At 44.7% G+C, this 13,543-nt stretch overlaps 1 protein-coding gene across 1 annotated transcript in view; it reads right to left on the bottom strand.

Moving 5' to 3' along the window:
* kif6 (kinesin family member 6) overlaps positions 1–13,543 on the bottom strand; it is a 431,738-nt gene that overhangs the window by 82,264 nt on the left and 335,931 nt on the right. The window lies entirely within an intron of this gene.

Genomic DNA, 13,543 nt, shown 5'->3' with positions numbered 1-13,543 from the left:
TGGCAACGGGGAGATGCAGGTCGCGGTTACGGACGGAGCGCAGGTGTTCTGCGAAATGGTCACCTAGTCTGTGTTTGGTCTCACCAATGTAGAGGAGGCCACACTTAGAGCACCGAATGCAGTAAATGATATTATGGGAGATGCAGGTGAATTTCTGTCTCACCTGGAAGGACTGTTTGGGTCCCTGGATGGAGGTGATGGAGGTGGTGTAGGGACAGGTGTTGTACCTACAGCAGGGGCAGTGGAAAGTTCCCAGGGTGGGAGCGGGATGGGTAAGGGGGGGGTTAAGGAGTGAACGAGGGAGTCCCTACACCACCTCCATCACCTCCATCCAGGGACCCAAATGGTCCTTTCAGGTGAGACAGAGCTTCACCTGCCTCCACTCTTCTGTCCACCTATCACTGCTCTGCTTTCCCCCCCCTGTATATTGGGCTTCTCCTTTTCCTATCTTCAGTCCTGAAGAAGGGTCCTGACCCGAAACGTTGACCGCCTGCTTTTCTCCACGGATGCTGCCTGGCCTGCTGAGTTCCTCCAGCATCATCGTATTTTTCATCTAGATTCCAGCATCTGCAGTCCTTTATTTCTTTGGCATATGACTGTTCAAAGTGGAAAAGGGGCAATTCGGATGGTATTGAGGACCTCCAGATCATGTATGAGGCAGTACACAGAGACCCAGTGGAAGCAGTGAAACCTCACCATCTCTCAAACTATTATCCACCTGCACTGGCAGGCATGTCCTGCCCCAGCTGTGCAAATGTCGTGTGTAACTCTGGTCGCCCCGTTACAGGAAGGGTGTGGAGACTTTGGAAAGGATGCAGAAGAAGTTTACCAGGCTGCTGCTTGGATATGAGGGTATGAGCTATAAGGAGAGGTTGGATAAACTCGGATTGTTTTCTCTGCAGCATCGGAAGCTGATAGAAGTTGATAAAATTATGAGAGGCATAGATAGGGTGTACAGTCATTTTTCTAGGGTAGAAATGTCAAATACTAGAGGACATTCATTTAAGTTGAGGGGGGACAGTTTAAGGGAGATGAAGGGGCAAGTTCTTTTTACACAGAGAGTGGGAGGTGCCTGGAACGGGCTGCCAAGGGCAGTGGTAGAAGCAGGTACGATAGTGGCGTTTAAGAGGCTTTTAGATAGACACATGAATATGCAGGGAATGGAAGGATATGCATCATGTGCAGGCAGAAGAGATTTAGTTTAATTTGGCATCGTGTTCAGCACAGACATCGTGGGCCGAAGGGCCTTGTTCCTGTGCCGTACTGTTCTATGTTCTATCTGTGGAAGAATCTGTGGTTCACCTGTTGGCTTCATCAGCCACCTCAGAACCCACTGAACCAGAGTGGAAGTTGGTCATCCTCAGTCCTGAGGAACAAAGAAAATACTGGAGGAATTCAGCGAATCAGGCAATGTCCGTGGAGGGAAATGGACAGTCGACGTTTCAGGTCATGAACTTCATCCGAACTCAAAGACAGAGAGGAGATAGCCAGTGTAAAGAAGTGAGGGGAAGGGGTGAGATAAGAGCTGGCAAGCGATAGGTGCTGATGTATGATAGGCAGATGGAGGAGGAGAGAGTGGAAATAGTGACAGAGGCTAGGAGGAAATTTCTGCTCACCCAGTACTGGGTGATCAGGTTGGAGTAAGGTCATGATTTTGTTTTTATATTCGTCCAGGCTTATCTCCAACATGTGTGGACTGAAGGGACTGCAGATGCTGGAATCTGGAGCAACAAACAATCTGCTGGAGGAACTCAGCGGGTCGAGCAGCATCTGTGGGAGGAAAGGAACTGTCGATGTTTTGGGTTGAAACCCTGCATCAGTCTCTTGTATCCACATTGTGCTTCTCCTTGACTCTGTTCAAATACCTTGTATTGTGTAAGTGGCAACTTCTTTCCGACACACAAAAAAAAACAAAATGCTGGAAGAACTCAGCAGGTCAAGCAGCATCTGTGGAGGTAAAATGTGTATGTTGATGTTTTGGGTCGAGACACTTTATCAGGATAGGATCAGAAAATTCTTTCTGACCTCTGAGTTACAGAAAAAGGGCTATTTCTAAAAAAAGTGTACCAGCTTTCCATAATGTTAAATATTTCTTTCAGACCATCTCATAATCTACATTAGAGTCTTAGAGACATAGAGCATGGAAACAGGCCTTTTGGTGCAACTTGTCCATGCCAACCAAAATGTCCTTCCGAGCTAGTCCCATTTGCCTGTGTTTGGCCCATATCCCTCTAAACCTTTTCTATCCATGAACCTGTCTAAATGTCTTTTAAACATTATTATTGTACCCGGCTCTAACAAGGTGTGGTTCAATTGGTCAGATTTCCCTTGAGTTTTGTCATTCACCATACTTGTCAATGTTCAAGGAATGAATGATCCCTCTTGCTGATCTAAATTCTTCTGAAATCTCAATGTTTCTGTGGTATAGAAGCCTGTGTTTTTACATAGATCTTATTAATATTTTGTATTACATTTCATTAATATCATGCCCTTAATGATCCCCTGACAGTTATTATTATACTTGAGTTAAAATCTTGAATTCTACTAGCATATTTATGATGCCTCATGAATATGATAATTAGCTGCCAATATTCAGTGAATGTTCTCCAAGGTCCTCTGCATTTCTATAGTACCAAGAACACTTTCATTCATTGCATAATTAATGCAGCTTTTTAGAATCTAGGATCACAATAGAGACACAAGAGACTGCAGATGGAGGAGTCTGGAGCAAAACACACACCTCCCATTGGGTTCCCTATTGACCCCCCCCCCCACCCCTGCTACTGTTCCCATCTGTTCACCTTCTCTCCCTTGTTTGGTTCCACTCTGCCTTCCATAGCCCTGCACCTATCACCTCCCAGCCTCTGTCACTACCTCTACCCCTCCTTCCCCCACCATCTGCCAATCATCTGGATCCACCTATCCCTTACCAGCTTTTGGCTCATCCCTCCCCCTCACCTCTTTATACTGGCAACTCTTTCAGTCCAGATGAAAGGACCTGAAATGTCGACTGTCCATTTCCTCCACAGATGCTGCCTGACCCGCTGAGTTCCTCCAGCAGCTCGGTTTTTTTGCACTAGAATCATAATCTTTGGTTGATGAGCCAGCCAATAAGGACGGAAATGACAAGCAATTTCTTTGCATAAGGGGTTATTAATCTGCTTCAGCTGGCTGCAGGTGCTTAGATATTGACTCAGTCAACTAATGAGCTTCTTTGGCATGAAGGAAATCAGAGGGTGTGGGATTGGATGTGAAAGTGGACAAGGTAGAGGATCAGCCATGAACGTCAGAGGAAGCTTAGGGGATATACTTTCATTGTTTACCAAATATATTATCTCACAATCTAACAAAGAGTTGCATCTGCCACTGCTTAGGTAACTTCCCCATCTTCTCACTATCTCTCTGCAGTTTCTCTTGCTCTTCCGAAGAACTGAGTATATTTTCAATCCTGGTATCACCTTCAAGTTTTGACACCACTTCCTCAAGAACTACCAAATCATTAATATAGCAACTGAACAGGATCGCCCCCAGATACAGGACACCACGAATCTATTTTCACTTATTCTGAAAAATTGCTTCTTCTAACCAACCCTAACTGACTCATAGTGTCTGATAACTTCAGGCATGCAATGCCACCGGATAAACCAGGCCAGATCTCAACTAACTTGCTGCATGGAGCTCAACTGTTTACTTATGAGCATCCAAAAAGCTCAAATGGCAATGAGTTAGCATGGTATGGTGATACAACAGTGCCCATTTCTTGCTCAGAAAGAAGTTTATTCACATATTTATCATATTTTTACAATATTGACATCATTCTCTGTTCAGTAGCTGAGGGCATGATGGCAGTCGGATGTTGTCAATGAGGGAAGGTTAAAGCTGTTTCATATTGCACAGCCTCTAACAATGATACCATCAAAGTAGCTTCATTTTTATAATAGGCTCCATTCAATTTCCCAGACTAAATGAGAACTGAATGAAATGTACTCGTCTTACAAGGAATGGAGAAAAATTCTTCACGTTTAGTAGTTATCTGATTGAAAGGTTCATTTAGATATGAATTTAACTACAGGATAAAAAAGGTGCAAAGAAAGTAATGGAATGTTTGCGAGTCTGGCCCAAATAATTACACTGGTTATGTATGATCTCAATTATATAAACCCATCCTTCACATTCTGATGCTGGGTCATTGACCTTAAACATTAACTGTTTCTCTCTCCATGGACACCGCCTGACCTTCTGAGTGTTTTCTGTTTTATCCCATTCTTTCTAACCTTATTTTGGATTAAGCTCAGATCAGGACCTATGAGCTTAGTCAGCAGATCCCAACATATTTCACCAATGCGCCAATCTGATTGCTACACGTCTGAAATATTTTGGCATCTGTCAAGTAAACTGATTGGTATCTCCACTTGGGAAAAGTGACGGAAGTCTGGTTTACCTACCTTCTTCTCTGGTTTCTGCACGCACGCCAAACCAATAATGGGTTGACTGTGAATGCACCTCACACCAGTAGCTCTACAGAACACAGGCACTGGAGATCTGATTCTAATCAGTGCTCCCGATGCTATTCATCCAATTCCAAAAGAATGAGAAACATCGGTTTCAGAAGGCTGAGTGATGACTGGAATCTAGCCAGAGAGCTAATGAGGGAAGCTCAAACTCATGCAGGGCAGATGGCTGACAAGGTTTGTTTTAGGGTGATAGAATAATACACTTTGGATGATAAGACAATAGTCATTAGTTAAATGGGAATCTAACATTTTGTCTTCTAATTCAAGGAAAACTCAGTGGGATGCTTTCTGTACATCACTATGCAGGCACAGGGTGATCAGAAAATGTGGTCAGCTGGAATACACCATTATTTTAAACCCGCTGAGAATTTTCAGGCTATCTGTCTTTTTGTGCCAGAGCGCTTGTTCATATTTTATGATGCATTCTCATCAACACCCCAGATAGAACATAGAACAGTACAGCACAGGAACAGGTCCATTGGCCCACGATGTTATGCTAAACTAATTAAACTAGTAATTAAAAGCTGACTAAACAGTAGTCCCTTCTGCCTACACGATGTCCATATCCCTTCATTCTCTGCATATTAGTGTGCCTAGCTAAGAGCCTCTTAAACACCTCGATCGTATCTGTTTCCACTACCACCCCTGACAGCGCATTCCAGGCACCCACCGCTCTCTGTGTATGAACTCCCCCCCCCCTCCCCCCCCCCCCCCCCCCCCGTACAGCTCCTTTCAACTTACCCCCTGTCAGCTTAAATGCATGCCCTCTAGTATTAGACATTTCGACCCTGGAAAAAAGATACTGGCTGTCTACTCTATCTATGCTTCTCAATCTTATAAACTTCTATGAGGTCTCCCCTCAGCCTCCACTGCTCCAGAGAAAACAACCCAAGTTTGTCCAACCTCTCCTCAGAGCACATGCCCTCTAATCCGGGCAGCATCCTGGTAGACCTCTTCTGCACCCTCTCCAAAGCCTCCACATCCTTCCTATAATGGGGCAACCAGAATTGAATGCAATACTCCAGATGCAGGCTAACCAGAGTTTTATAAAGCTGTAACGTAACTTCCTGACTCTTGAACTCAGTACCTCAATACCTCGAGTAATAAAGGCACACATGCCATTCACCTTCTTTACTGCCCTATCAACTGTGCAACCACTTTCAGGGAGCTACGAACTTGGACCCCAAGATCCCTCTGCACATCAACACTGTTAAGGGTCTTGCCATTAACACTTAGCCGCATTAAACTCCATCTGCCGCTTCTCTGCCCACATCTTCAACTGATCTATATCCCACTGTATCCTTTGCCAGTCCTCTATGCTATCCACAACACCACTAATCTTCATATCATTTGCAAAGTTACTAACCCACCCATGTACATTTTCATCCAGGTCATTTATACACATCACAAACAGCAGAGGTCCCAGTATGGATCCCTGAAGAACACCACTAGTCAGGGACCTCCAGCCAGAATAAATCCCTTTGAACTCCATCTGCCACTTCTCAGCCCAGGTCTGCATCCTATCAATGTCCTGTTGTAATCTACAGCAACCTTCTACTCTATCCATAACACCACCAACCTTAGTGTCATCAGCAAACTTACTAACCCACCCTTCCACATCCTCATCCAAGTCATTTATAAAAATCACAAAGAGCAGGGATCCCAGAACAGATCCCTCTGGAACACCACTGGTCACCGACCTCCAGAAAGAATACGCTCCATCTACCACCACCCTCTGTCTTCTATGAGCGAGCCAATTCTGAATCCACACAGCCAAGTTTCCCTGGATCCCATCCCTCCGGACTTTCTGAATAGGCCTTCCATGAGGAACCTCATCAAATGCCTTACTAAAATACATGTACAACACATCCAGTGCTCGACCTTCATCAATGTGCTTTGTCACATCCTCAAAGAATTCAATCAGGCTCATGAGGCACGACCTGCCCCTCACAAAGCCATGCTGACTGTCCCTAATCAGCCTACACTTCTCCAAATGCCCATAAATCCTGTCTAAGAATCTTCTCCAGTAATTTGCCCACCACTGAAGTAAGACTCACTGGTCTGTAATTCCCAGGGTTATCCCTACTCCCTTTCTTAAACAAAGGAACAAAATTTGCCACCCTCCAATCATCTGGCACTACTCCTGTAGCCAGAAAAGACGCAAAGATTATCGCCAAAGGCGCAGCAATCTCTTCCCTGGCTTCCCATAATAACCTTGGATATATCCCGTCTGGCCCCAGAGACTTATCTGTCCTAATGTTTCTCAAAAGATCCAGAACATCCTCTTTCCTCATGTCAACATGCCCTAGCGTATCAGCCTGTTGTACACCATCCTCACAAACGTCAAGATCTCTCTCTCTGGTGAATACAGAAGCAAAGTATTCATTAAGGACCTCCCCAACCTCTTCCGACTCCAGGCACATGTTTCCTCTTTTATCCCTGATCGGTCCTACCCTCACTCTAGTCATCCTCCTATTCTTCACATACATGTAGAATGCCTTGGGGTTTTCCTTAAGCCTACTTGCCAAGGCCTTCTCATGCCCCCTTCCAGCTAAGTCCATTCTTAAGCTCCCTCTGGCTACTTTGTAGCTCTGCCTGATCCATGCTTTCTGAACCTCAGGTAAGCTTCTTTCTTCCCTTGAACAAGATATTCTACGTCTCTTGTCAACCACAGTTCCTTCACTCTATCATCCTTACCCTGCCTCAATGGGACAAACCTATCCAGAACCCCATGCAAGTAATCCCTCCACATTTCCGCTGTGCACTTCCCCAAGAACATCTGTTCCCAATTTACTCTCCCAAGTTTGTATTGGTATTAGTATTGGTTTACTATTGTCACTTGTACCGAAAAACTTGTCTTGCATACCATTCGTACAGATCAATTCATGACACAGTACATTGAGGTAGTACAGAATGCATTGAGGTAGTACAGGGTAAAACCAATAACAGAATACAATGTAAAGTGTCACAGCTACAGGGAAGTGCATTGCAGGGAGACAATAAGATGCAAGTTCAAACAAGGTAGATTGTGAGATCATCATATAAGGGAACCGTTCAACAGTCTTATCACCATAGGATAGAAACTGTCCTTGAGTCTGGTGGTACGTGCCCTCAGGCTCCTGTATCTTCTGCCTGATGGGAGAGGACAGAATACAGAATGACCCGGGTGGGTGGGGTCTTTGATTATGCTGGCTGCTTCACCAAAGCAGCAAGAGGTATAGACATAGTCCATGGAGGGGAGGCTGGTTTCCGTGATGCGCTGGTCTGTGTCCACAACTCTCTGCAGTTTTTTGCGGTCCTGGGCAGAGCAGTTGCCATACCAGGCTGTGATAAAAGTAGGTCAGTGTCAAACGGGACATGCCAAATTTCTTTAGCCTCCTGAGGAAGTAGAGGTGCTGGTGAGCTTTCTTGGCCATGGCGTCTATGTGATTGGATCAGGACAGGTTATTGGTGATGTTCACTCTGAAGAACTTGAAGCTCTCAACCCTCTCGACCTCAGCACCATTGATGTAGTCAGGTACATGTACACCGCCCCCTTTCCTGAAGTCAATGACCAGCTCTTTTGTTTTGTTGACATTGTGCGAAAGGTTGATGTCATGACACCATGTCACTAAGCTCTCTATCTCCTTCCTGTACTCCGACTCATCATTATTTGAGATACGGCCTACTACAGTGGTATCATCTGCAAACTTGTAGATGGAGTTAGAGTAGAATCTGGCCACACAGTCATGAGAGTATAGGGAGTAGAGTTGAGGGCTGAGGATGCAGCCTTGTGGGGCACCAGTGTTGAGAATAATTGTTCTGGAGGTGTTGCTGCCGATCCTCACTGATTGCGGTCTGTTGGTCAGGAAGTCAAGCATCCAGTTGCAAAGGGAGGTGCTGAGTCCAGGTCTCGGAGTTTGTGATGAGTTTGTTTGGAATTATAGTACTGAAGGCGGAGCTGTAGTCAATAAACAATAGTCTAACGTTGGTGTCTTTACTGTCCAGATGCTCCAGAGATGAGTGTAGGGCCAGGGAGATGGCATCCATTGTAGACCTATTTTGGTGATAGGTGACTTGCAGTGCATCGAGGTTGTCTGGGAGACTGGAGTTAATGTGTGCCATGACCAGCCTCTCGAAGCACTTTATGGTGGTGGATGTCAGAGCCACTGGCTGGTAGTCATTAAAGCATATTACCTTGTTTTTCTTAGGTAACGGGATTATAGTGGTTTTCTTAAAACAGGTGGAAACCTCTGAAGCAGGGAGAGGTTAAAAATGTCTGCAAATACCCCCGCCAGCTGATCAGCACAATATCTGAGCACATGGCCAGGGACACCATCCCTTCCAGATGCTTTCCTCGTGTTCACTCTCCGGAAGACTGATCTTACGTCCTCGACGGTGACCACAGGTTCAGTTGCATTGGAGCCGGTCAGAGTGGGTGGTGACAATCCACTCCTCTTCTGTTCAAAACACGCATAGAATGTGTTGAGCTCATCAGGAAGGGATGCACTATTGTTAATTATGCTGTCCAACTTCATTTTGCGGCCCGTTATAGCATGTAAGTCCTGCCACAATTGATGGCTGGTCTGGGACTCTATTTTGAACTGGTATTGCCTCTTGGCATTCCTGATAGTTTTCTGGAGGTCGTATCTCGATTTCTTGTAAACGTCAGGGTCACCTGACTTGAATGCAGCAGTCCTCAACTTCAGTAAGGAGTGGATCTCCCAGATAGGGTAGTTAAGAAAGTTTATGGGATGTTAGCTTTCATAAGTCGTGGGATCGAGTTTAAGAGCCGCAAAGTAATGTTGCAGCTTTACAAAACTCTGGTTAGACCACACTTAAGAGTACTGTGTCCAGTTCTGGTCACCTCATTATAGGAAGGATGTGGAGGCGTTGGAGAGGGTGCAGAGGAGATTTACCAGGATGCTGCCTGGATTAGAGAGTATGGATTATGAGGAGAGACTAAAGGAGCTAGGGCTTTACTCATTGGAGAGAAGGAGGATGAGGGGAGATGTGATAGAGGTGTACAAAATATTAAGAGGAATAGATAGAGTGGACAGCCAGCGCCTCTTTCCCAGGGCACCAATGCTCAATACAAGGGGGCATGGCTTTAAAGTAATGGGTGGGAAGTTCAAGGGAGATGTCAGAGGTAGGTTTTTCACCCAGAGAGTGGTTGATGCATGGAAGGCGCAGCCTGGGGTGGTGGTGGAAGCTGATACGTTGGTCACGTTCAAGAGGTTGTTAGATAAGCATATGGAGGAATTTAAAATAGAGGGATATGTGGGAGGAAGGGGTTAGATAGTCTTAGGTGTGGTTTGAAAGTCGGCACAGCACGGTGGGCCGAAGGGCCTGTATTGTGCTGTATTGTCCTATGGTTCTATGGTTTATCCATGGTTTCTGGCTTGGGAACACCTGTATTGTCTTCTTTGGTACACAGTCCTCAACACACTTGCTGATAAAGTGTGTGATGGTGGTGGCATACTCACCAAGACTGGCAGCTGAGTCTTTGAACATGGACCAGTCCACTGACTCAAAGCAGTCATGTAGGAGCTCACCTGCTTCCTCAGACCAGCATCGTATAACTCTCTGTACTGGATCCTCCCGTTTCAGTTTCTGTTTGTATGCAGGGAGGAGGAGCACAGCCTGGTGGTCAGATTTACCAAAGTGAGGGGTGAGGGGTGGCTCGGAAGGTATCTTTGATGGTTGTATAACAATGGTCAAGGGTGTTGGCACCCCTGGTGGGACAGGAGATGTGCTGGTATTATTTTGGTAACATACTCTTGAGGTTGGCCTGGTTGAAGTCACCTGCAATAATGAAGAGAGCCTCAGGGTATCCTGTCTCAAGGTTGTTGACCACAGCATATAGTTCATTGAGTACAGGCTTCATGTCTGTCTGGGGTGGGATGTAGACTGCTATTAGGAGAGCTGAAGTGAACTCCTGTGGCAAGTAGTATGGTCAAAACTTCACCGCTAGATATTCCAGATTAGGTGAGCAGGAGCTCGCCAGGACCGTCTCGTCTGAGCACAAGTTATTGATTAAGAAGCAGACCCCTCTGCCTCTAACTTTGCCCGAAGATGCTGTACGGTCCATTCAGTGGATTGAGAAGCCCTCAGGTTGTATGGCACAGTCAGGTGAAGCAGGTGTAAGCCACGTTTCAGTGAGACATAGCACACAGCACTTCCTCAGTTCTCTTTGATAGGTCAGTCTTGCCCTTAGTTCATCAACTTTGTTCTCAATGGCCTGGACGTTAGCTAGTAGTATGTTGGGGAGGGGAGTCTTGTGTCCATGCTGTTTCAGCCTCACCTGAAGCCCAGCCCTCTCACCACACTTCTGAGGTAAGTGACTGCGACTTGTCGACCCTAGAGTGGAGCCACCTGGTAAATGACTGCTTAAGGACCTACCTGGAAGACCTGGAGTGGATTCACCTGGACTAGAAGATAAGTGATTTCTTCTAGCCAGACTCTGTTCCTGCCTAATAGCATCACAATTGCCCCTCCCCCAATTAAATACTAAATTAGACAACATCCACAGCTCTACCCTCATCAATCACCCTCATCGCCTCCTCAGAAAACTCAGCCTAGAAAGACATGACTTGCCCCGCACAAAGCCATGCTGACTGTCATTAATTAACCCAAGGCTCTCCAAATGATTATAAATCCTATCCATAAGAATCCTCTCCAATAGCTTCACCGGTCTGAGACTCACCGGTCTAGTTACCAGGATTATCCCTGTTTCACTTCTTAAACAATGGAACAACATTAGCCACTCACCAGTCCTCTGGGACCTCACCTGTAGCAAGAGAGGACACAAAGATCTTGGTCAAGGCCCCAGCAATCTAATCTCTTGCCTCTCTCAATAACCTGGGGTATATTCCGTCAGGCCCTGGGGACTTATCCACCTTAATGTTCTTCAAGAGACCCAGCACTCCCTCTCCCTTAATCTCAAAATGCCCAGGCGTATTAGCACATTTCACACTGATCTCACTATCCTCCATGTCCTTCTCCTTGGTGAATATCGACGCAAAGTACTCATTTAGGATCTCACCCACCTCCTCCGCCTCCAAGCACATGTTCTCTCATTTATCCATAAGTGGTCCTACCCTCTCCTTAGTTATCCTCTTGCTCTTAATGCAGGTGTAGAATGCCTTGTGATTCTTTAATCCTACTAGCCAAGGGCTTTTCATGGCCCTCTTGGCTCTCCTAATTCCCTTCTTGAGTTACTTTCTAGCCTCTTTATAATCCTCAAGGGCCCTGTTTGGTTTAGCTTTCTAAAGCTTACATATGCTTCCTTTTTCTTCTTGACTAAATTCACCACCTCTCTCGGAATCCAAGGATCCCTTACCTTTCTATCCTTGTCCTTCCTTCTTACTGGAACAGTATTGACAGCCTTCTTATTGACAGTAAAACAAATAAATAAATACCTGTTACAATTTCCCAGTTTTTACAATAATGCACACCATTTTTGCTTGGTTCAAAGCTGCAGTGGAGAGGTTGGTTTTATGGTTCCATAGAAAATAGATAGCGCATCAATATCACAGTGAGGGTGCCAAAACGCATTTTGTAAAGTTAGCTCACTTCCATACTTCTGACATACACAGAGAGCATGCTTCACACAACAGTAGGATTTCCTATAACCTTAGAACATTTTTAAAGTGGGCAGTCACTTAAGAAAGATACAACATGAACACAGGCCCTTCAGTCCACTGAATCCACACTAAATGTCAAGCATCCATCAGTACCCACATATAGGTGAAAAACATAAAGAAGTTGGAGATTTTTTTGTACATGAGGATATAATTGATATTTAATGCAAGAGAAGCAACCTAATATAGAGGCTTGAAGTTGAATCTGTGAGTGTACTGTGGTATGGCACTAAACATTGCCCTTTGAGGAAGTAAATGTGTTGGAGCTTAGAGGGATATTTGGTTTAGCTCTCAAAAGGGAAAACAACATCAGACAGATTATGATGCTTGATTCAATACTGCACCTCTAACTGTTGAACATATGTGAGAAGTCAAACAAGGAAACTGCATAGCTTAGACCAGCAATGAGTACTATGTACCAAGTATATGCCCCAGCCAGAAAGTCATGTTGGTTTATCTGTTACCTATTTACTGCTGACCTGAGCCAAGCGCTCACACAATCTTATACTGTATTTTCACCAAAGTGGGATTCACGTTAAAATTAAAACTTACATTGAAAAACCTTACATGGCATATCAAGTATCATATCATTGTAACAAAATCTAGCTGTGTGATGCTGGGATAGATTGCAAGTGGGGTCAGTGTTTATGACTAAATCTGGTTTCCTTGAATTTATAGTATTTTAAAAATATTTGTTGCACATTTATGTTCATTTTAGTGACTGGAATATTGTGGGCAGCTCACATTATATTTTCTTGCTGTTAATGGGCAAGCATCCCCAAAACTGATGTGACAATTCCTCCATATCAACACTTCTGAAGTGGTCATTATCACAATGGGAGTTTGCTCTGCTTTTCCTCTGTGTTTTCTATATTCCAGAACTTTATTGGCTGGGAACATGCTGAGAGGAGCCATATAGGATCACAGGTAAACAAGTATAGAAAGGCTACAGCAATGAAGGAGGTCCTTTGGCTTGTTTTCTCCATACTGGGTAAATGCAAAAGCAATCTAGTTAGCCCCATTCTCCTGGTCCGCATCTACACTTTATATAGCCAGATGTAAAATAAAATCTGATAATGCTCCTGTTAAGTGCCTTGGGACATTTTACTATATCAATGGCACCGTATAATTACACGGTTCTGCAATATTCCTTATCTGGTGAATGGCACATCAATTCCATGCTCTAAGTAGAATTACTTCCAAGGTTTTAAGGGTTGTAAGAGGAGAATCTGCTGAAGCATCTAGTTGTAGAATATTGAAACTAAGTCAACCCCATGACAGGCTTTGCAATGTGTTTCCTGTACCAAGCATACAGTATATGCACACCCACTGACTCTTTAAGATCTCACACTAGGGAATGGGATTGGTCTCACTAAGTTCTAAATAACAATGTAAACTGATGAACAA

Source organism: Pristis pectinata, chromosome 10 (genome assembly GCF_009764475.1).
Source record: "Pristis pectinata isolate sPriPec2 chromosome 10, sPriPec2.1.pri, whole genome shotgun sequence".
In the NCBI taxonomy this organism is placed as follows: Eukaryota; Metazoa; Chordata; class Chondrichthyes; order Rhinopristiformes; family Pristidae; genus Pristis; species Pristis pectinata.
This window is presented reverse-complemented; position numbering and strand designations above follow the sequence as displayed.